At 47.4% G+C, this 25,319-nt stretch overlaps 1 protein-coding gene across 16 annotated transcripts in view; it reads right to left on the bottom strand.

Annotated features, from left to right (window-relative positions):
- Window positions 1-25,319, bottom strand: part of ncor1 (nuclear receptor corepressor 1) — a 489,622-nt gene that overhangs the window by 376,121 nt on the left and 88,182 nt on the right. The window lies entirely within an intron of this gene.

Raw genomic sequence — 25,319 nt, 5'->3', positions numbered from 1 at the left:
AGACAGACAGAGAGCGAGACAGACAGAGAGCGAGACAGACAGAGAGCGAGACAGACAGAGCGAGCGAGACAGACAGAGCGAGCGAGACAGACAGAGCGAGCGAGACAGACAGAGCGAGCGAGACAGACAGAGCGAGCGAGACAGACAGAGCGAGCGAGACAGACAGAGCGAGCGAGACAGACAGAGCGAGCGAGACAGACAGAGCGAGCGAGACAGACAGAGCGAGCGAGACAGACAGAGCGAGCGAGACAGACAGAGCGAGCGAGACAGACAGAGCGAGCGAGACAGACAGAGCGAGCGAGACAGACAGAGCGAGCGAGACAGACAGAGCGAGCGAGACAGACAGAGCGAGCGAGACAGACAGAGCGAGCGAGACAGACAGAGCGAGCGAGACAGACAGAGCGAGCGAGACAGACAGAGCGAGCGAGACAGACAGAGCGAGCGAGACAGACAGAGCGAGCGAGACAGACAGAGCGAGCGAGACAGACAGAGCGAGCGAGACAGACAGAGCGAGCGAGACAGACAGAGCGAGCGAGACAGACAGAGCGAGCGAGACAGACAGAGCGAGCGAGACAGACAGAGCGAGCGAGACAGACAGAGCGAGCGAGACAGACAGAGCGAGCGAGCGAGCGAGACAGACAGAGCGAGCGAGACAGACAGAGCGAGCGAGCGAGCCAGCCAGCCAGACAGACAGAGCGAGCCAGACAGACAGAGCGAGCCAGACAGACAGAGCGAGCCAGACAGACAGAGCGAGCCAGACAGACAGAGCGAGCCAGACAGACAGAGCGAGCCAGACAGACAGAGCGAGCCAGACAGACAGAGCGAGCCAGACAGACAGAGCGAGCCAGACAGACAGAGCGAGCCAGACAGACAGAGCGAGCCAGACAGACAGAGCGAGCCAGACAGACAGAGCGAGCCAGACAGACAGAGCGAGCCAGACAGACAGAGCGAGCCAGACAGACAGAGCGAGCCAGACAGACAGAGCGAGCCAGACAGACAGAGCGAGCGAGCGAGCGAGCAAGCGAGCCAGACAGACAGACAGACAGAGCGAGCCAGCCAGCCAGCCAGAGCGAGCGAGCCAGCCAGCCAGCCAGCCAACCAGAGAGCGAGCGAGCCAGACAGAGAGTGAGCCAGACAGGCAGCGCGGGCGGGCCAGACAGAGCGCGGGCGGGCCAGACAGAGCGCGAGCGAGCGAGCGGGCCAGACAGAGCGCGAGCGAGCGAGCGGGCCAGACAGAGCGCGAGCGAGCGAGCGGGCCAGACAGAGCGCGAGCGAGCGAGCGGGCCAGACAGAGCGCGAGCAAGCGAGCGGGCCAGACAGAGAGCGAGCGATTGAGCGGGCCAGACAGAGCGAGCGAGCGAGCGGGCCAGACAGACAGACAGAGAGAGGCAGAGGCAGAGCGAGCGAGCCAGAGGCAGAGCGAGCGAGCGAGCCAGACAGGGTAGAGCGAGCCAGCCAGAGGCAGAGCGAGCGAGCCAGACAGGCAGAGCGAGCGAGCCAGCCAGGCAGAGCGAGCGAGCCAGACAGGCAGGCAGAGCGAGCGAGCGAGCGAGCCAGACAGACAGGCAGAGCGAGCGAGCCAGACAGACAGGCAGAGCGAGCGAGCCAGACACGCAGAGCGAGCGAGCGAGCGAGCCAGACAGGCAGAGCGAGCGAGCGAGCGAGCCAGACAGGCAGAGCGAGCGAGCGAGCGAGCCAGACAGGCAGAGCGAGCGAGCGAGCGAGCCAGACAGGCAGAGCGAGCGAGCGAGCCAGACAGACAGACAGACAGGCAGAGCGAGCGAGCGAGCGAGCCAGACAGACAGGCAGAGCGAGCGAGCGAGCGAGCCAGACAGACAGGCAGAGCGAGCGAGCCAGACACGCAGAGCGAGCGAGCGAGCCAGACAGACATCAGAGCGAGCGAGCCAGACACGCAGAGCGAGCGAGCGAGCCAGACACGCAGAGCGAGCGAGCGAGCCAGACAGAGACAGAGAGCGAGCGAGCCAGACAGAGACAGAGAGCGAGCGAGCCAGACAGAGACAGAGAGCGAGCCAGACAGAGACAGAGAGCGAGCGGGCGAGACAGAGAGCGAGCGGGCGAGACAGAGAGCGAGCGGGCGAGACAGAGAGCGAGCGGGCGAGACAGAGAGCGAGCGGGCGAGACAGAGAGCGAGCGGGCGAGACAGAGAGCGAGCGGGCGAGACAGGGCGAGCGGGCGAGACAGGGCGAGCGGGCGAGACAGGGCGAGCGGGCGAGCGGGCGAGACAGAGCGAGCGGGCGAGACAGAGCGAGCGGGCGAGACAGAGCGAGCGGGCGAGACAGAGCGAGCGGGCGAGCGGGCGAGACAGAGCGAGCGGGCGAGACAGAGCGAGCGGGCGAGACAGAGCGAGCGGGCGAGACAGAGCGAGCGGGCGAGACAGAGCGAGCGGGCGAGACAGAGCGAGCGGGCGAGCGGGCGAGACAGGGCGAGCGGGCGAGACAGGGCGAGCGGGCGAGACAGGGCGAGCGGGCGAGACAGGGCGAGCGGGCGAGACAGGGCGAGCGGGCGAGACAGGGCGAGACAGAGCGAGCGGGCTTGAGACAGAGAGGCAGAGCGAGCGAGATTGAGCCAGAGCGAGCGAGATTGAGCCAGAGCGAGCGAGATTGAGCCAGAGCGAGCGAGATTGAGCCAGAGCGAGCGAGATTGAGCCAGAGCGAGCGAGATTGAGCCAGAGCGAGCGAGATTGAGCCAGAGCGAGCGAGATTGAGCCAGAGCGAGCGAGATTGAGCCAGAGCGAGCGAGATTGAGCCAGAGCGAGCGAGATTGAGCCAGAGCGAGCGAGATTGAGCCAGAGCGAGCGAGATTGAGCCAGAGCGAGCGAGATTGAGCCAGAGCGAGCGAGATTGAGCCAGAGCGAGCGAGATTGAGCCAGACCGAGCGAGATTGAGCCAGAGCGAGCGAGATTGAGCCAGACCGAGCGAGATTGAGCCAGACCGAGCGAGATTGAGCCAGACAGAGCGAGCGAGCGAGCCAGACAGAGCGAGCGAGCGAGCCAGACAGAGCGAGCGAGCGAGCCAGACAGAGCGAGCGAGCGAGCCAGACAGAGCGAGCGAGCGAGCCAGACAGAGCGAGCGAGCGAGCCAGACAGAGCGAGCGAGCGAGCCAGACAGAGCGAGCGAGCGAGCCAGACAGAGCGAGCGAGCGAGCCAGACAGAGCGAGCGAGCCAGAGCGAGCGAGCGAGCCAGACAGAGCGAGCAAAAGAGCGAGCGAACGAGCCAGACAGAGCAAGAGTGAGCAAAAGAGCGAGCGAACGAGCCAGACAGAGCGAGCGCGCCAGACAGAGCGAGCGAGCGAGCCAGACAGAGCGAGCGAGCGAGCCAGACAGAGCGAGCGAGCGAGACAGAGAGAGAGAGAGAGACAGAGAGAGAGAGACAGAGTGAGAGGGAGAGAGAGACAGAGTGAGAGGGAGAGAGAGACAGAGTGAGAGGGAGAGAGAGACAGAGTGAGAGGGAGAGAGAGAGACAGAGTGAGAGGGAGAGAGAGAGACAGAGTGAGAGGGAGAGAGAGAGACAGAGTGAGAGGGAGACAGAGACAGAGTGAGAGGGAGAGAGAGACAGAGTGAGAGGGAGAGAGAGACAGAGTGAGAGGGAGAGAGAGACAGAGTGAGAGGGAGAGAGAGACAGAGTGAGAGGGAGAGAGAGACAGAGTGAGAGGGAGAGAGAGACAGAGCGAGATAGAGACAGAGACAGACAGATTGTTTTTTTCACTGGGGTCATGGAAAGGACACTTGACTGTAAACACTTACTGGAAGAATCAAGGAGTGCTAAAAACAACCTCTACTGGAGATCACCTGCTTTAAGATAAACAAACAACAGGAACCTTGGACTAAGGGGAGATGTTTATAGAAAAGCCACATGTCAAGGTTTACAGAGGTCAGGAGGTTGACTTTCTGTTTTGGCGTTTGGATTGTTTTCAGGTCCATTGGGGTATGAACTGTTTTGAAGGTGGTTTGTCCTCCCAGAAAAAAAGAAACCTCCCCCAGCTCATTTTGCCAACACCACTTTCAGAGACCCTGAGAAGACCAGTGTGCAGCTCCTCTTTCCTCCTGTCTTTGGAAAAACCCTGCGATTCAAGTGTGTACTGGCTGAAACCCCTGATGCCACATTTCTCCTGCAAAGCCTACCAGACGATTTGTCAACATCTGCAGAACGAACTGCTTCTGAAAAGATCCCAGTGATCCATCACCGTATACCCGGGCGCCAGACCAAAAAAGACACCGGACATCCTTCCCTATCTTCTTTTTCTTCAAGAATTAGCAAGTATTTAGCCAAAGTAGTCTTTTCTTTGTCTTTTTCATCAGTAACTGGGTAAACATTTAAATGTATTTTGTGACCCGTGGAGAAATGGAACTAGAAAAGACAGTGCACTCCTCCCACAATTGTCCCTAGTATAGGTAGGTGGTAGGGAAATGTAGGGACAGGTGGGGATGTGGTAGGAATATGGAATTAGTGTAGGATTAGTATAAATGGGTGGTTGATGGTCGGTACAGACTCGGTGGGCCGAAGGGCCTGTTTCAGTGCTGTATCTCTAAAACTAAAAAACCTCGGTCGTAACATATAACTGAGGGCTCTGTGGGATAACCCAAAAACCGACAATGTGCAATTGTAAGTGGGGTAATAATAATTGAAACGAGGAATAAAAAAAAACCAGGTTTCTTGTGCATTGGAGTAAAGTTTACACTACCGGAATATCTTCGTCAGTTCCAAGGTTAAGGTAATAGCTAGAATTCAGTTGCAATTCGAAATGAAAAAACTTGAACTTGAAAGAGAATTGACAAAGAAACTTGAACTTAAGGAAAGAGAAAGAGAAGGAAGGGAATTTGAATAAAATGGAACTAAGACAAAGGGGTGGTCTTGACTCCAGTCAAAGTTCTGGTGAAGAAAACTCTTAACTCCAGGCCAGGACCCATGGAGAGCTGTTTAAATTTGTGCAAGCCTTCCCAAAGATTGAGGAAAAAGATGTAGAGACATTTTCCATTTCTTTTGAAAAGATAGCCAGACAGATGAAATGGCCGAAGGAAAGCTGGACATTGCTTATGCAGGTTGATAGGCAGAGCTCATTAAGTTTATGCCATGCTTTCTGCACATTAAGATGGCAAAAAAGGCTATTCTCGCTGCTTATGAGTTAGTCCCTGAAGCTTTACCAGCAGAAATTTCAGAACCTCCGGAGACAGTCTGGGTAGACCTATATAGAATCGAAGAGGGTAAAGCAAATTAATTTTGATCGTTGGATGCGGGCATTAAAGGTAGAGGTCACATATGAGGCCCCGAGGAAACTAATCCTCCTGGAAGAATTCAAAAATTCACTCCTTCCATTGGTAAGAATCCATGTAGAGATCCAGAAGGTTGCAGCTGAGATGGTTGATGATTATGAGCTTGTTTACATGCCCAAACCCTTTTTCCATCACCCCCCACAAACCTGAGAAGGATAGAAGGTGGGAGTGTGAATGGAAACCAAGTAGCCGGGGATGGAATGCCCCAGGATTTCCTCCTCAGGCCAGAAAGGAAGATGCTAAGGGTGCAAGTTAGGTCTGAAAGCCGAAGTGCTACCATTGTCACAGGTGGGACACCTTCTTGCAGAATGCAGGAAGTTGTGGGGTAAACTCATGAGACTTATTAGGGTACACGAGGCCAATGCAGAAAAAGGAACCCTGACCGAGAGTATGGCAGATCAGGCTATAGCTCCGACTGCAGATACAAGGCCAAGTACATAGGGTGGCACAGTGGTTAGCACCGCAGCCTCACAGCTCCAGCGACCCGGGTTCACTTCTGGGTACTGCCTGTGCGGAGTTTGCAAGTTCTCCCTGTGACCTGCATGAGTTTCCTCCAGGTGCTCCGGTTTTCTCCCACATGCCGAAGACGTGCAGGTTGATAGGTAAATTGGCCATTGTAAATTGCCCCTAGTGTAGGTAGGTAGTAGGAGAATTGAGGGAAGGTGGGGATGTGAGAGGGAAATGGGATTAATGTAGGATTAGGATAAATGGGTGGTTGATGGTCGGCACAGACTCGGTGGGTCAAAGGGCCTGTTTCAGTGCTGTATCATTCTATGACTCGATGACAAAAACCATTGTCAGTGTGAGGGTCATGAATAAGATAGCTGAGAGTTATAGGGAATTCTTGTCAAAAGGAAAAGTAACTCCTTATCCAAAGTAAGGTTGGTAAACCTATAATTATACTTAGGGATACAGGAGCCACCCAAATTCTTTTGCTGAGGAAAGGCATAACCTTTCCACCAGAGAGCGCATTGAATGCCAAGATTTTAGTGAATGGTATTGGCGGGGTGTATGTACCTGTACCTTTGGATCGGGTACACCTGGAGTGTGACCTAATATCTGGAATTGTCCATAGCTCGCCTGTAAACGGAGTTGACGTCCTCTGGAGAATGATTTGGCTGGAATGAAGGTAGTAGCTTCTCCAGTAGTCCCAGAAAAACCAAGTGAAGTTGAAGAGACACAACAGTTGCAGGAAAAGGTTCCATGAATCTTTCCTTCATGTGTATTGACCCAAACAATGACGAAACAAGTTCCATTGTCAGAGGTAAAATTGGCACCACAGACAGATAGCCGAATATCTTGAACTTTCTTTGGAGATTTGAATAATCTGAGGGAAATGTTCAATAAATCTTCTCTGATCAAGGCACAGCAAGCCAATCCAGAGTTAAATAAAGTGGCACAATCAGCTCTAATGGAAGCTGAAGCAGAGTGTGTTCCGGAAGGCTACTATATTAAAAATGGGATTCTGAGTGGAGACCTCATCACAGACCTGTGGACGAAGAATGGACGGTTGTTCACCAGAGAGTGGTACTGCCCAAGTATCGCCAGGAAATATTAAGGACAGCCCATGAAATTCCTCTCGCGGGACATGTGGGGATCCAGAATCACGTATAGGTCGGCATTTTTACTGGCCAGGTCTTTCCAAGGACATGGTGCAGTTTTGTAAAATGTGCCATACATGCCAGATTGTGGGAAAACTGCAACCTGTCATAAAACCGGCAGCTCTAATTCCAATACCAGTTTTTGGGGAACCATTTAGTAGGGTGTTGGTAGACCTCAAGTGATAAGGTGAGTAATACTAAAGGGTGTTTTTTTTTTAAACTTAATGTAATTTATTAAGGACTTTACATTGTACTGGGTAGTGTTTGGAGTAGAACAAGGCCCATGGTGTAACTAGTATTTTTTAAAGGGAGTAACTAATTAATTTAAAGGTAAGCCATGGCAGGAGAGCTCGCACCCATGGTATGCTCCACCTGTGCTATGTGGGAAATCAGGGATGCTTCCAGTGTCCCAAACAACCATGTGTGCAGGAAGTGTATCCGTCTACAGCTACTGACTACCCGCATTACGGAGCTAGAGCTGTGGGTGGATTCATTGTGGAGCATCCGCGATGCTGAGGACGACGTGGATAGCACGTTTAGTGAGGTGGTCACACCACAGGTAATGGCAGCACAGGCAGAAAAGGGATGGGTGACCACCAGAGGGAGTAGTAGGCACAGGCAGGTAGTACAGGAGTCCCCTGTGGCCATCCCCCTCTCAAACAGATATATCACTTTGGATACTGTTGGGGGGGAAATGGCCCTCCAGGGGAAAGCAGCAACAGTCAGGTCCGTGGCATCACGGATGGCTCTGCTGCACAGCAGGGGAGAAAAAGGAGCACAAGAGCTATAGAGATAGGGGATTCTATCATAAGGGGTACGGATAGGCGTTTCTCTGGCCACAAATGTGACTCCAGGATGGTATGTTGCCTCCCTGTTGCTAGGGTCAAGGATGTCATGGAGCAGCTGCAGGACATTCGGGAGGGGGAGCAGCCACAGGTCGCAGTACACATTGGTACCAACAACATAGGTAGAAAAAGGGATGAGGTCCTGTAACAATAATTTAGGGAGCGAGGTAGATTAAAAAGCAGGACCTCTAAGGTTGTAATCTCGGGATTACTCCCGGTGCCACGTGCTAGTGAGTTTAGAAATAGGAGGATAGAGCAGATGAATGCCTGGCTGAGGAGATAGTGCAGCAGGGAGGGCTTTAGTTTCCTGGATCACTGGGTCTGTTTCTGGCAACAGTGGCACCTGTACAAGTTGGACAGGTTGCACCTTAACTGGAATGGGACAAGCATCCTTGCTGGGAGGTTTGCTAGTGCTGTTAGGGGGGGTGGGGGGTTTAAACTAATTTGGCAGGGGAATGGGATACAGAGTGGAGGTACAGTAGGGGGTAATATAGAACAGAAAGTGAGTCTGTCTGGAAGGCAGAGCAAATATAGACCTGTTAAGGCACAAGTGAAAAATGCAAGGCTGGATTGCATCTATTTCAATGCAAGGAGTTTTACTAGTAAGGCAGATGAATTGAGGGCTTTGATTAGCACATGGGATTATAATATTATTGCTATCACAGAGACATGGTTGAGGGAGGGCAGGACTGGCAGCTCAATATTCCAGGGTATAGAATCTTCAAGCACGACAGGGGAGGGGATAAAAAAGGAGGTGGCATTGAACTGTTAATCAAAGAGTCAATTACTGCAGTAAGGAGGGATGATATCTTAGAAGGTTCCTCAAATGAGGCCATTTGGGTAGAACTTAAAAACACAAAGGGGGCAATCACTTGGCTGGGTGTGTACTACAGGCTCCAAGCAGTCAGGCAGTGATAAAGGAGCAGATATGTAGGCAAATCTCAGAGAGGTGCAAAAATAATAGGGTAATAACAGTAGGGGATTTCAACTTCCCCTATATTAACTGGGATAGTCTGAGTGCAAAAGGCTTAAAGGGGGTGGAATTCTTAAAATGCACAGGAGAGCTTTTTGAGCCAGTATGTAGAAAGTCCTACAAGAGAAGGGACAGTACCGGACCTAATCCTAGGGAATGAAGCCGGACAAGTGGTAGAAGTGTCAGTGGAGGAGCATTTTGGAGATAGTGACATTTAAGGTAGTTATGGAAAAGGATAAAAATGGAGCGAAAATAAAGGTACTGAGTTGGGGGAAGGCCGATTTCAATATGATAAAACAGGATCTGGCCAAAGTGGACTGGGAGCAACTACTTGTAGGAAAGTCTACATCACATCAGTGGGAGTCAAAGAGGAAATTGTGAGAGTTCAGAGACAACATGAGCTCCTTAAGGTGAAGCGTAGGACCAACAGGACCAAGGAACCCTCGATGTCAATGGATATATAGGACAGGATAAGGAAAAAAAAAAAGGAGGCTTACAGCAGATCCCAACTGCTGAAAACAGCGGATCCACTAGAGGAGTACACAAAGTGTAGGGTGGCACTTAAAGTAATTAGGAGAGCGAAGAAGAGACATGAAAAAACACTGACTCAAGATAAAGGAAAATCCCAAGGCGTTTTATAAGTATATTAAGGGTAAGAGGATAACCAGGGAAAGAGTAGGGCCCGTTAGGGACCAAAGTGGCAATCTTTGTATGGACCCGGAAGACAAAGGTGAGGTTTTAAATGATTACTTTTCATCTGTGTTCACTATGGAGAAGGACGATGTAGGTGTAGAGATCAGGGAGGGGGATTGTGATATACTTGAACATATTAGCATTGAAAGGGAGGAAGGATTAGCTGTTTTCGTGGACTTAAAAGTGGATAAATCCCCAGGCCCAGATGAGATGTATCCCAGACTGTTATGTGAGACAAGGGAGGACATAGCAGGGGCTCTGACAAAAATTTTCAAATCCTCTCTGGCCACAGGAGAGGTACCAGAGGACTGGAGGACAGCGAAAGTGGTACCATTATTCCAGAAGGGTAGCAGGGATAAACCAGGTAGTTACAGCACAGTGAGTCTAACATCAGTGGTTGGGAAAATATTGGAAAAAATTCTGAGGGACAGGATTAATCTCCACTTGGAGAGGCAGGGATTAATCAGGGATAGTAAGGCATGGCTTTGTCAGGGAGAGATCGTGTCTAACTAACTTGACTGAATTTTTCGAGGAGCTGACGAGATGTGTAGATGAGGGGAAAACAGTTGATGTAGTATACATGGATTTCATTAAGGCTTTTGATAAGGTCCTGCACGGGAGATTGGTTACGGTGGTAAAAGCCCGTGGGATCCACGGCAATTTGGCAAATTGGATCCAAAATTGGCTTAATGGCTGGAGGCAGAGGGTGATGGTCGAGGGCTGTTTTTGCAATTGGAAGCCTGTGACCAGTGATGTACCACAGGGATCAGTGCTGAGACCCTTGCTGTTTGTAGTGTACATGAATGACTTAGACGCAAGCATAAGAGGTATGATCAGTAAGTTCGCAGACGACACGAAAATTGGTGATGTTTTAAATAGTGAGGTGGAAATCCTTAGATTACAGGATAATATAGGTGGGCTGGTAAAATGGGCAGAGCAGTGGCAAATGGAATTTAATCCTGAAAAGTGTGAGATGATGCATTTTGGGAGGACAAACAAGGCAAGGGAATATACAATGGATGGTACGACCCTACGAAGTACAGAAGGTCAGAGGAACAAAGAACAGTTCAGCGCAGGAACAGGCCATTCGGCCCTCCAAGCCTGCGCCGATCTTGATGCCTGCTTAAACGAACACCTTCTGCACTTCCGGGGCCCGTATCCCTCTATTCCCTTCCTATTCATGTATTTGTCAAGATGTCTCTTAAACGTCACTATCGTATCTGCTTCCACCACCTCCCCTGGCAGCAAGTTCCAGGCACTCACAACCCTCTGTGTAAAAAAACTTGTCTCGCACATCCCCTCTAAACTTTGCCCCTCGCACCTTAAATCTATGTCCCCTAGTAACTGACTCTTCCACCCTGGGAAAAAGCTTCTGACTATCCACTCTGTCCATGCCGCTCATAACTTTGTAAACCTCTATCATGTCGCCCCTCCACCTCTGTTGTTCCAGTGAAAACAATCCGAGTTTTTCCAACCTCTCCTCATAGCTAATGCCCTCCAGACCAGGCAACATCCTGGTAAACCTCTTCTGTACCCTCTCCAAAGCCTCCATGTCCTTCTGGTAGTGTGGCGACCAGAATTGCACGCAATATTCTAAGTGTGGCCTAACTAAGGTTCTGTACAGCTGCAACATGACTTGCCAATTTTTATACTCTATGCCCCGACCGATGAAGGCAAGCATGCCGTATGCCTTCTTGACTACCTTATCCACCTGCGTTGCCACTTTCAGTGACCTGTGGACCTGTACGCCCAGATCTCTCTGCCTGGCAATACTCCTAAGGGTTCTGCCATTTACTGTATACCTCCCACCTGCATTAGACCTTCCAAAATGCATTAACTCACATTTGTCCGGATTAAACTCCATCTGCCATTTCTCCGCCCAAGTCTCCAACCGATCTATATCCTGCTGCATCCTCTGGCAATCCTCATTATCCGCAACTCCACCAACCTTTGTGTCGTCCGCAAACTTACTAATCAGACCAGCTACATTTTCCTCCAAATCATTTATATATACTACAAACAGCAAAGGTCCCAGCACTGATCCCTGCGGAACACCACTAGTCACATCTCTCCATTCAGAAAAGCACCCTTCCACTGCTACCCTCTGTCTTCTATGACTGAGCCAGTTCTGTATCCATCTTGCCAGCTCACCTCTGATCCCGTGTGACTTCACCTTTTGTACCAGTCTGCCATGAGGGACCTTGTCAAAGGCTTTACTAAAGTCCATATAGATAACATCCACTGCCCTTCCTTCATCAATCATCTTCGTCACTTCCTCAAAAAACTCAGTCAAATTAGTAAAACACGACCTCCCCTTCGCAAACCCATGCTGTCTCTCTCTAATAAGTTCGTTTGTTTCCAAATGGGAGTAAATCCTGTCCCGAATAATCCTCTCTAATAATTTCCCTACCACTGACATAAGGCTCACCGGCCTATAATTTCCTGGATTATCCTAGCCACCCTTCTTAAACAAAGCAACAACATTGGCTATTCTCCAGTCCTCTGGGACCTCACCTGTAGCCAATGAGGATGCAAAGATTTCTGTCAAGGACCCAGCAATTTCCTCCCTTAGTATTTTAGGGTAGATCCCATCAGGCCCTGGGGACGTATCTACCTTAATGCTTTGCAAGACACCCAACACCTCCTCCTTTTTGATAATGAGATGACTGAGACTATCTACACTCCCTTTCCTAGGCTCATCATCCAAGTCCTTCTCCAAAGTACTCATTTAGCAGCTCGCCCATTTCCTCTGGCTCGACACATAGATGATTCCCATCTCTGTCCTTGAGTGGGCCAACCCTTTCCCTGGTTACCCTCCTGCTCTTTATATACGTATAAAAAGCCTTGGGATTTTCCTTAATCCTGTTTGCCAATGACTTTTCATGACCCCTTTTAGCGCTCCTAACTCCTTGCTTAAGTTCCTTCCTACTGTCTTTATATTCCTCAAGTGCTTCATCTGTTCCTAGCCTTCGAGCCCTTACAAATGCTTCCTTTTCCTTTTTGACGAGGCTCATAATATCCCGCATTATCCAAGCTTCCCAAAACTTGCCAAACTTGTCTTTCTTCCACACAGGAACATGCTGGTCCTGGATTCTTATCAGCTGACGTTTGAAAGACTCCCACATGTCAGATGTTGATTTACCCTCAAACAGCCACCCCCAATCTAAATTCTTCAGTTCCTGCCTAATATTGTTATAATTAGCCTTCCCCCAATTTAGCACCTACACCTGAGGACTACTCTTATCCTTATCCACAAGTACTTTAAAACTTATGGAATTATGGTCACTGCTCCCGAAATGCTCCCCCACTGAAACTTCGACCACCTGGCCGGGCTCATTCCCCAATACCAGGTCCAGAATGGCCCGATCCCTAGTTGGACTATCTCCATACTGTTTCAAGAATCCCTCCTGGATGCTCCTCACAAATTCTGCCCCATCCAAGCCCCTAGCACTAAGTGAGTCCCAGTCAATACAGGGGAAGTTAAAACACCCACCACTACAACCCTGTTACCTTTACATCTTTCCAAAATCTGTCTACATATCTGATTTTGATTTTTTTGATTTAGAGATACAGCACTGAAACAGGCCCTTCGGCCCACCGAGTCTGTGCCGACCATTAACCGCCCATTTATACTAATCCTACACTGATCCCATATTCCTACCACATCCTCACCTGTCCCTATATTCTCCTTCCACCTACCTAATACTAGTGGCAATTTATAATGACCAATTCACCTATCAACCTGCAAGTTCTGCTCCTCTACCTCCCGCTGGCTGTTGGGAGGCCTGTAGTAAACCCCCAACATCGTGACTGCACCCTTCCTATTCCTGAGCTCCACCCATTTTGCCTCACTGCATGACCCCTCTGAGGTGTCCTCCCGCAGTACAGCTGTGATATTCTCCTTAACCAGTAATGCAACTCCCCCACCCCTTTTACATCCCCCTCTATCCCGCCTGAAGCTTCTAAAGCCTGGAACATTTACCTGCCAATCCTGCCCTTCCCTCAACCAAGTCTCTGTAATAGCAACAACATCATATTTCCAAGTACTAATCCAAGCTCTAAGTTCATCTGCCTTACCTGTTGTACTTCTCGCATTGAAACAAATGCACTTCAGACCACCAGTCCCGCTGTGCTCAGCAACATCTCCCTGCCTGCTCTTCCTCTTAGTCCTACTGGCCTTATTTACTATGCCCTCCTCATTTACTTCACTATGTGTTCTACTGCTCTGGTTCCCACCCCCCTGCCACACTAGTTTAAACCCTCCCGAGTGACGCTAGCAAAGCTTGCAGCCAGGATATTAGTGCCCTTCCAGTTTAGATGCAACCCGTCCTTCTTGTACAGGTCCCATCTGTCCCTGAAGAGAGCCCAATGGTCCAGCTATCTGAAACCCTCCCTTCTACACCAGCTGCTCAGCCACGTGTTTAGCTGCACTATCTTCCTATTTCTAGCCTCACTGGCACGTGGCACAGGGAGTAATCCCGAGGTTACAACCCTAGAGGTCCTGTTTTTTAAACTTTCTACCTAACTCCCTAAACTCCCCCTGCAGGACCTCATCACTCTTCCTGCCTACGTCATTGGTACCGATGTGTACCTCAACTTCTGGCTGTTCACCCTCCCCCTTCAGAATGCCCCCTGTCCGTTCAGAGACATCCTTGACCCTGGCACCAGGGAGGCAACATACCATCCTGGTGTACTTGTCCATAGATCACTGAAGGCACCAGCACAGGTAGATAAGGTGGTCAGGAAGGCATATGGGATACTTGCCTTTAGTATGGGCGGCACAGTGGCGAAGCGGTTAGGACCGCAGCCTCACAGCTCCAGCAACCCGGGTTCAGTTGTGGGTACTGCCTGTGCGGAGTTTGCAAGTTCTCCCTGTGACCGCGTGGGTTTTCGCCGGGTGCTCCGGTTTCCTCCCACAGCCAAAGACTTGAAGGTTGATAGGTAAATTGGCCATTATAAATTGCCCCTCGTATAGGTAAGTGGTAGGAGAATATAGGGAAGGTGGGGATGTGGTAGGGATATGGGATTAGTGTAGGATTAGTATAAATGGGTGGTTGATGGTTGGCAAAGACTCGGTGGGCCGAAGGGCCTGTTTCAGTGCTGTATCTCTAAATAAATAAAAATAAATTAGCCGAGGCACAGAATACAAGAACAGGGAGGTTATGATGGAGCTGTATAAAATGCTAGTTAGGCCACAGCTGGCGTACTGTGTACAGTTCTGGTCGCCACACTATAGGAAGGATGTGATTGCACTGGAGAGGGTGCAGAGGAGATTCACCAGGATGTTAAAATAAAAGCAAAATACTGCGGATGCTGGAAATCTGAAACAAAAACAAGAAATACTGGAATCACTCAGCAGGTCTGGCAGCATCTGTGGAAAGAGAAGCAGAGTTAACGTTTCGGGTCAGTGACCCTTCTTCGGAACCCCGAAGAAGGGTCACTGACCCGAAACGTTAACTCTGCTTCTCTTTCCACAGATGCTGCCAGACCTGCTGAGTGATTCCAGTATTTCTTGTTTTTGTTTCACCAGGATGTTGCCTGGGCTGGAGCATTTCAGCTATGAAGAGAGACTGAAAAGTCTAGGGTTGTTTTCCTTGGAGCAGAGAAGGCTGAGGGGGGAGATCATTGAAATGTACAAGATTATGAGGGGCACTGATAGGATAGATAGGAAGAAACTTTTTCCCTTAGTGGAGGGGTCAAGAACCAGAGGGCATAGATATAGGGCAAGGGATTGGAGGTTTAGAGGGGATTTGAGGAAAAAAAATTTCACCCAGAGGGTGGTTGGAATCTGGAACGCACTGCCTGAAGGGGTGGTAGAGGCTGGAACCCTCAACATTTAAGAAGTATTTAGATGAGCACTTGAAACGCCATAGCATACAAGGCTACAGGCCAAGTGCAGGAATATGGGATTAGAATAGCTGGGTGCTGGATGGCCGGCATAGACATGATGGGCCAAATGGCCTGTTTCTGAGCTGTATAACTCTATGACTGTGTAGGACCTTTACCCAAAACAAAAGCGGGACACCAATATATATTCTACCATGGATATGGCTACTCTGTTCCCAGAGGCCATTCTCTTTAGAACAATTTCTACTAAGGTAGTTTTAGAAAAGTTAACCCAGTTATTCACTAGATATGGATTTCCAATTGAGATTGTCAGATCAATTTTATGCCCAAAATATTTCAACAGGTTATGACTAATTTGGGTATAATACAGTTACACAAAGGGCTTTAGAAAGGTACCATCAGACCCTCAAAACGATGATCAGGGCATACTGTCATGAATATCACCATGATTGGTATAAAGGGCTAGAATTTCTTTTGTTTACCACTCAGGATTCACCTAATGAGTCAACCAGTTTTAGTCCTTTGAATTAGTTTAGTTTAGTTTAGAGATACAGCATTGTAACAGGCCCTTTGGCCCACCGAGTCTGTGCCGACCATCTTCTTTTTTTTTCTTTTGGGCCTCCTTATCTCGAGAGACAATGGATACGCGCCTGGAGGTGGTCAGTGGTTTGTGAAGCAGCGCCTGGAGTGGCTATAAAGGCCAATTCTGGAGTGACAGGCCGACCATCAACCACCCATTTATACTAATCCTACACTAATCGCATATTCCTACCACATCCCCACCTGTCCCTATATTTCCCTACCACCTACCTATACTAGGGGCAATTTATAATGGCCAATTAACCTACCAACCTGCAAGTCTTTGGCATGTGGGAGGAAACCGGAGCACCCGGAGGAAACCCTCACAGACACAGGGAGAACTTGCAAACTCCAAACAGGCAGGACCCGGAATTGAACCCGGGTCGCTGGAGCTGTGAGGCTGCGGTGCTAACCACTGCGCCACTGTGAAAAGAGGTCCTCTAAAACTAATTAAAGAAAAGCTTTTAGAACAAAGGGACGAATCTTCCGTGTTCGATTATGTATCCATGTTCCAGTAGCGCCTGCAAAGTGGCTCGGGAACACCTGACAGCTTCCCAAACAACCATGAAGGGATGGCAGACAAGCAGGCCAAGACCCAAATATTTCAACCAGGGGATGAGGTGTTATTATAACTGCCTTTACAGGGTGAACCGCTGAAAGCAGGTTTCAGTGGTCCATATAAAGTGGTCAAAAGAAGCGGTAAAGTAAATTATTTGATTGACACCGCTGGAAAAAGAATCGAATGGATCATAACAATATGTTGCCAATATCATCATCCACAGGAGGAGGATAAACACGCACAGCCGAGTCAGGTAGGACAGTCAGTGAAGTATGAAAGGGACAGTGAGGATAAGGCAGAAGGAGGCCAAGACAATTCTCAGGTTGAATCTCCTACTATCTAGTTAGCTAATACTGAATTGTTAGGGAGATTGGACACCAGGCTTTCATACTTAGATGCAGAACAATGAGACCACCTAACAAGGCTACTCACGGCACTTAGAGTCTGTAGGGAAAAGCAAGGATTGATGACCTTAGCCACACATGATGTGGATCTGGGGGAATCCGTTCCTATAAAACAGTATCCTTACCGCTTCAGACCAGACAAACAGGCCCAGGTGAAAGCAGAAATCCAACACATGTTGGAAAACAACTTAATGGAACTTAGTCAAAGCAGCTGGAGTTCACCAATAGTATTAGTGCCTAAACCTGATGGGTTAACCAGACTTTGCATAGACTTCAAAAAAAGTTAATGCAGTAACAAAGGCAGACTCCTACCCAATACCTTGCTTGAAAGACTGTACGGACAGAGTGGGCAGTGTCACGTTTCTTACAAAAATAGATTTGTTAAAGGGCTAATGGTAGGTTCCTTTAACACCCCGAGATAAAGAAATATCGGCCTTTGTCACACCAGACGGTCTTTTTCAATGCCGAGTGATGCCATTTGGGCTGAAAAATGCCCCATTCACTTTTCAGAGATGAATGAACAAAGTGGTAGCCAGTGTTCCTAACTTTGTGGCTTACCGTGACAATGTGCTGGTATACAGTGACACTTGGAAGAACCACTTGGAACAACTAGATGCTCTGTTTAGAGAATTACGATCAGCTGATTTAGTGATAAACCTTGTCAAAAGTGAATTTGCAAAAGCCAGAGTAACCTACCTCGGGCATATAGTAGAGCAAGGACAAGTGTTGTCAAGAACAGTAGAAGTACAAGCATTGGAGGAGTTCCCTACCCCTAAGACTGAGCAAGAAATCATGAGGTTTTTGGGAGGGTGTGGTTTCTATTGCAAGCTTGTACCAAATTTTAGTACTATAGCTGCTTCACCGACGGATTTGCTTCAAAAAAGGAAAGCCAAGGTAGCGTGGTCAGGTGAGTGCCAAACATCTTTTGAGAAGCTGAATGCCATTTTGATTAATGAACCAGTGTTGGCTGCTCCAAATTTCACTAAGCCCTTCAAGGTTGCAATTGATGTCAGGGTCTGACCTGAGGGCAGTTCTGTTACAAGACGATGAATCGGGCATAGAAAGGCCAGTGGGATACTTTTCCAGAAAGCTAAATCGACACCAAAAAGATATTCAACAGTGGAAAAAGAAACCCTGAGCTTATTATTAGCTCTTAACCATTTTAAGGTTTAAGTCTGCCATGACTACAGACACACACTGGTGTATACTGATCATAATCCCCTAGCCTTTGTGGAAAAATTCAAATACCAGTATGCCCGACTATTCAATGGAGTTTACTATTGCAACCTTATCATTTAAAGATTATCCACATTGCGGGAAAAAATAATGTCATTGTGGATGCTTTATCTGGGATTTAACTTTTCTTTGAGTCAGCTGAGTGCAAAGATGGTACAACACAGAACTGTATTAGCTACAGGTAAAGAGTGAACAAGAAGGAGAGTGAAAGTGTGGTTTAAAATTTTTTCTTTTTTTCCCCCACACTTTGTAATGAAACGCATTTAAAAATGGGGTTTCAATCCTCCAAGGATGGAGGTGTTGAGAGGCTTCTTTTTTTTTCAAGTATGTTTTTAAGGCCTCATGTAATTGTGGAAATGGATTCATTTGGAAGCCTGAAGATATACTGGATTTTGTTTTTTTCACTGAGGTCATGCAAAGGACACTTGACTGAAAACACTTAGTGGAAGAATCAAGGAGTGCTAAAAACCTCTATTGGAGATCACCTGCTTTAAGATAAATAAACAACAGGAACCTTGGACTAAGGGGAGGTTGTTATAGAGAAGCCACACGTCAAAGTTTATGGAGGTCAGAAGGTTGACATTCTGTTTTGAGGTTTGGATTGTTTTCAGTTCAGTTGGGGTGTGAACTATTTTTGAAGACAGTTGATGGTTTGGCCTGCCAAGAAAACCACCCCCCCCCCCCTCAGCTCATTTTGCTGACACCTCGCCAAGAGATCATGAGAAGTCCAGTGCATCAGCTCCTCTTTCCTCATGTCTTTGGAAAAGCGATTTTCCTGCGATTCTAGTGTGTACTAGCTGAAACGCCCAATGCCACGTTTCTCCTGCAAAGCCTACTTGACAATTTCTCAACATCTCCATAACGAACTGCTTCTGAATAGATCCCAGTGACCCGTCACCGAATACACGGATGCCAGACCAAAAGGGACAACTGACATCCTTCCACATCTTCACTTTTTTCTTCAAGGATTAGCAAGTATTTGGCCAAATTTTTTTTTTTGTCTTTTTCTTACAACAGACATCTGCAGAGAGAATTTCTGTATTTTTTTTTCCAGGGAGTTTGTGTGTGGGGGCTATTAGAAGAGAACTTTCATATTTCAATCTGTGTTAATGCGTTGCTTCATTACTGCATAAGTTTTGTTTTATAATAAACTGATAGTTTTGTTGTTTATTAAAGAAACCTGGTTGGTGTATTTTATTCTGGGATAAAGAGTAGAGCATTTGATTGACCGCATCAGTAACTGGGTAAATATTTAAATATATTGGGGGAGCAGTGGAACTATGGAAGACAGTGTGCGCCTCCCATCTCAGTCGTAACTATATATTTATATCTCAATCTCTATCAAAAAAGCAGCGGTCCTAGCACTGAGCCCTGGGGAACACCAATGTCGACCATCCTCCAGTCTGAAAAACAACTATTTACCACAACTCGCTGTTTTCTGTCATTAAGCCAATTTGTTTTAATCTATTTGACCATGTATTGTGAAACATGTAGGACAGACTGGGCAGGGGTGGCAGGGTCCGTTTCCTTAACGATCTTCAGTGAATCAGCAGCTTTGATGTTCCATTTTCCTGATATAGTACAAAATTACCAGATTTATTGAATTCAATATTTCATTCATGAGTCCTGGTCCATTCGGTCCATACCAGAACCACCAGCCAACTATATCCACAATGCTAATGTTTGCACAAGTTTTTATGCCATGTGAATGTTTGCCTTGGGGAGGAGGCCCCAATCTACACTAAACATTGCTGGGAGAAGAGCACACAAAGGATGAATAGTGAGGTATAACAGTAATACTGCATCTTTTATTCTGCGCAGCTGAGGGGAACAGATGGCTGTGTGACCTATTCAGATGACAGAACTGAATGATACAGCACAGCAGGCTACCATTTGGCCTATCGCGCCTGTGATGGTCGATCCATTCCAATTGCAGCTCAGAAGTGTTCCGTACGTCTTGCATAAGTCCCGGTCACCCTCCTCATTTGTGCTCACAACCCTAATCTCTCAATTTTCTCCAATCCTCGCCCAAAAGCAACAGCTCCTTCCTGGAGGTGCTGTTCCATGGTTTATGGGTACCCTCTGTTATTTAACATGGTCAAATAGTGAGTGCCAACATGATATTCAACTCTAGAAGCATCACAGCGAGACCAATCCTGTCTTCACTTTACAGAAGACAAACATGCTGTCTAGCAGGGGTTGCTCGATACTTAGCCACCTGTGGAAACCATGGCCGACTTTTCCCGTCTTGACCAGGGGCATCACAACCTATTTTGCCACTCCTCATTGCCACTGAGATCAGCTAACTCAGCAGGAACATGAACATACAAATTAGGAGCAGGAATAGGCCACTCAGCCCCTCGTGCCTGCTCCGCCATTCAATAAGTTCATGGCTGAACTGATTACTCCACATTTCCACCTACCCCCAATAACCTTCCGCCCCCTTGCTGATCTACCTCTGCCTTAGAAATATTCAAAGACTCTGCTTCCACCGCCTTTTGAGGAAGAGAATTCCAAAGACTCACGATACTCAGAACAAATTTCTCCTCATCTGTGTCTTAAATGGGTGACCCCTTATTTTTAAAGTGACCTCAGGTCCTAGGTTCTCCCACAAGGGGAAACATCCTTTCCACATCCACCTTGGCAAAACCCCTCAGGATCTTATGTTTCAATCGAGTCGCCTCTGACTCTTCTAAATTCCAGCAGATACAAGCCTAGCCTGGCTAATCTTTCCTCGTAAGACAGCCCACCCATTCCAGGTATCAGTCTAGTAAACCTTCTCTGTACTGCCTCCAATGCATTTACAACCTTCCTTTAATACCGAGACCAGTACTGTACATAGTACTCCAGATGTGGTCTCACCAATGCCCTGTGTAGCTGAAGCATTACCTCCCTACTTTTGTATTCAATTCCCCTCGGGATAAACAATAACATTTTATTAGTTTTCCTAATTATGTGCTGTACCGGCATACTAACCTTTTGTGATTCATGCACTAGGACACCCAGATCCCTCTGCATCTCAGAGCTCTGCAATCTCTCTCCATTTAGATAATATGCTTCTTTTTTATTCTTCCTGCCAAAGTGAACAATTTCACACTTTCCCTCATTATACTCCATTTGCCAGGTCTTTGCCCACTCCTTAACCTCTCCATATCCCTTTGTAGCCTCCTTATGTCTTCTTCACAACTTACTTTCCTACCTATCTTTGAGTCATCAGCATATTTAGCAACCATACCTTCGGTCCCTTCATCTAAGTCATTATATAAATTGTAAAAAGTTGAGGCCCCAGCACAGATCCCTGAGGCACACCACTCGTTACATCTTGAACCAGAAAATAACCTATTTATGCCTACTCTCTGTTTCCTGTTAGCTAGCCAATCTTCTATCCATGCCAATATGTTAACCCCTACACCATGAGCCTTTATTTTCCACAATAACCTTTGATGTGGCACCTTATCAAAAGCCTTCTGGAAATCTAAGTGTAGTACGTCCACGGGTTCCCCTTTATCCATAGCGCATGTCACTCCCTCAAAGATGATTAAACATGGTTTCCCTTTCATAAAGCCATGTTGACTCTGCCTGATTACCTTCTATTTTTCTAAATCCCTTGCTATAATGTCTTTAATAATAGCTTCTAACATTTTCCCCAAGACAAATGTTAAGCTAACTGGCCTGTCATTTCCTGCTTTCTGACTCCCTACCCTTTTGAATAAAGGAGCTACATTCACTATTTTCCAATCTAACGGAACCTTCCCTGAATCCAGGGAATTTTGGAAAATTAAAACCAACGCATCAACTATCTCACTAGCCACTTCTTTTAACACCCTAGGACGAAGTCCATCAGGACCCAGGGAATTGTCAGCCCGCAGCTCCAAAAATTTGTTCAATACCATTTCCCTGGTGATTGCAATTTTTTTTTTGAGTTCCTCCCTCCCTTCCATTTCCTGACCTACAGCTAATACTGGGATGTTACTTGTATCCTCAATAGTGAAGATCGAAGCAAAATACCTGTTCAATTCATCTGCCATCTCCTGATTATCCATTATTAATTCCCCAGACTCACTTTCTGTAGGACCAACGCTCACTTCATTAACTCTTTTTTAAATATCTATCGAAACTCTTACTATCTGTCTTTATATTTCTAGCTAGCTTTCTTTCATACTCGAATTTTACCTTCCTTATCAATCTTTTAGTTTTTTAATTTTCTGTCCAACCTTCTAACCTGCCTCCCATCTTTGCGCAATTATAGGCTTTTTTTAAAAGTTTGATACTATCTTTAACTGTTTTAGTTAACCACGGATGGCAGGTCCCACTCTTGGAATTTTTCTTTCGTGTTGAAATGTATCTATTTTGTGAATCCTGAAATATCCCCTTAAATGTCTGCCACTGCATCTCTATTGACCTGTCCCTTAACCTGATTTGCCAGTTCACTTGCGCATTAATAATTAGGAACTACCATTCCATTCAAGGTCCATTCCATTCCCATGTTAACAGTTCTATTGCGTACCTACAAACGGTTTTTAATTGCTGCAGGGATTTTGGAAATACAACAGAAATGATGGGGTTAGTTGAAGGAGGATGGGAAGAGGCTTGTGTGGAGCATAAACACTGGCATGGACCTGTTGGGCCAGATCGCCAGTTTCGTCTCTGTAAATTCGATCTACTGCAATATAATAATTTTATAGATTGCTTTATAGATTGTTTCCAGCATAACCGAACACAATGACGGCCCCGTACCCACCAGCACCGTACCCAAATATTATACAGGGACAGACCTGTACCCACACGTACTGTACCCCAGGGAGAGACAAGCACCTATACCCACCAGTACTGTACTCCAGTGAGATAGACCTGTACCCACCAGGACTGTACCAACTATACAGAGAGACCTGTATACACCAGTACTGTACCCCAGTTATAGTGACAGAACTGTATCCCACCAGTACTGTACCCCAGTTATAGTGGCAGACCTGTATCCACCAGTACTGTACCTATTATACAGTGACAGACCTGTGTAGACCCAGTAAAAACACATATAGTAACAACACATAAGAACTTAGTTGAAACAAAGGGGCTAGTCACACAACAATGAAAAGCGTGTTAAAGCATAGAGGGGCTGGATAGAAATTGGTCACAGCATACGGATGGCCGAGGAATTGCAGACAGTATAGAAAAGACAGATTGATGATCCCAGACACTGTCCTTGCACGTAGCAGATAAAGGCGTCGTCACAGACACCAGATATGATTAGACTCATAGTAGACAATAGGAAACTGTAAAATGTTAAACAGGTTCTCACTGAGCCAAATAAGGAATTATCATTATGTCATTATACCAAACCCCTATGAGTAAGTAAGAGGGGAGAGTCTTGGAAACAAGATTTAAGCCCTGACTGAAACTGATAAAGGCACGAGAACCCTGGGAAGAACACTCGAGAAGATACCCGAGCCAAGGGCTCAGAAAACAGAAGAGCAGCCGCAAGTCCAAGACTGATCACCTCGTGCCTTGCCGGGTAGTATACTGTGCAAATTGTGATAGCTTGTACTTGATGATTCTTGATATTGTGCAAGTTAGTGAGAGCTTATATTTGATGATTTAGTATGTGAATAAAATATTGATATACCTTTCACCAATCGGATTCCATGGATTCTTTAAGAGTAAATGCGTATTAGGCACAACACCTGTACCCACCAGTACTATATCCCAGTGAGAGACACAGACCTGCAGCACCAGTACGGTACCCCAGTGTCATACAGTGACAGATCTGTCCTCACCAGTACTGTACCCCAGTGTTATATAGTGTCTGACCTGTCCCACTAGTACTGTGGCCCAGTTATACACTGACATCTACATATAAACCAGAAAAATCTGATTGGCAATAGTACCCTGGATCAGGTGTACATAGAAAGCTTTCAGGATAGTTTCTTAGAGCAGCACGTTCTGGAACCAACTAGAGAGCAGGTTATATTAGACTTGGTATTGTGCAATGTGACAGGATTAGTGACTTCAGAGTTAAGGCATCTCTAAGTAGCAGCAACCACAATATGATTGAATTTTACATCCAGTTTGAAAGAGAGAAGAGTGGGTCTAAGACTAGTATTTTAAACTTAAATAAGGGCAACTATGGGGGCATGAAAGCTGAGCTAGCTGAAGTGACTGGGTTACTAGGCTAGGAGATAGATCGAGAGAGAAGCAGTGGCAAACTTTTAAGGGGATATTTCAGAATACTCAGGATAAGTATATTCCTACTATAAAGGAAAACTCTAAAGAGAGGACCCACCATCCATGGTTAACTAAAGTAGTTAAGGAAAGCATCAAACTTAAGAAAAATGCACAAAGATGAGTGGCAGGTCAGATGATTGGTCAGAATATAAAGAACAGCAGAGAATGACTAAAAGGTTAATCAGGACAAAGAAGTTAGAGTATGACAGGAACGAAGAACAAAGAACAGTACAGCACAGGAACAGGCCATTCGGCCCTCCAAGCCTGCGCCGATCTTGATGCCTGCCTAAACTAAAACCTTCTGCACTTCCGGGGTCCGTATCCCTCTATTCCCATCCTATTCAAGTATTTGTCAAGATGCCTCTTAAACGTCTCTATGGTACCTGCTTCCACCACCTCCCCCGGCAACAAGTTCCAGGCACTCACAACCCTCTGTTGTAAAGAACTTGCCTCGCACATCCCCTCTAAACTTTGCCCCTCTCACCTTAAACCTATGTCCCCGAGTAACTGACTCTTCCACCCTGGGAAAAAGCTTCTGACTATCCACTCTGTCCATGCCGCTTATAACTTTGTAAACCTCCATCATGTCATCCCTCCACCTCCGTCGTTCCAGTGAAAACAATCCGAGTTTTTCCAACCTCTCCTCATAGCTAATGCCCTCCAGACCAGGCAACATCCTGGTAAACCTCTTCTGTACCCTCTCCAAAGCCTCCACGTCCTTCTGGTAGTGTGGCGACCAGAATTTCACGCAATATTCTAAGTGTGGCCATACTAAAGATCTGTACAGCTGCAGCATGACTTGCCAATTTTTATACTCTATGCTACGACCGATGAAGGCAAGCATGCCGTATGCCTTCTTGACTACCTTATCCACTTGCGTTGCCACTTTCAGTGACCTGTGGACCTGTACGCCCAGATCTCTCCGCCTGTCAATACTCCTAAGGGTTCTGCCATTTACTGTATACTTCCCACCTGCATTAGACCTTCCAAAATGCATTACCTCACATTTGTCCGGATTAAACTCCATCTGCCATTTCTCCGCCCAAGTCTCCAACCGATCTATATCCTG

The sequence above is a fragment of the Heterodontus francisci genome, chromosome 30 (assembly GCF_036365525.1).
Source record: "Heterodontus francisci isolate sHetFra1 chromosome 30, sHetFra1.hap1, whole genome shotgun sequence".
Lineage (NCBI taxonomy): Eukaryota > Metazoa > Chordata > Chondrichthyes > Heterodontiformes > Heterodontidae > Heterodontus > Heterodontus francisci.
The sequence above is the reverse complement of the archived record's forward strand: the minus strand, read 5'-3'. Positions and strand labels throughout refer to the sequence as shown.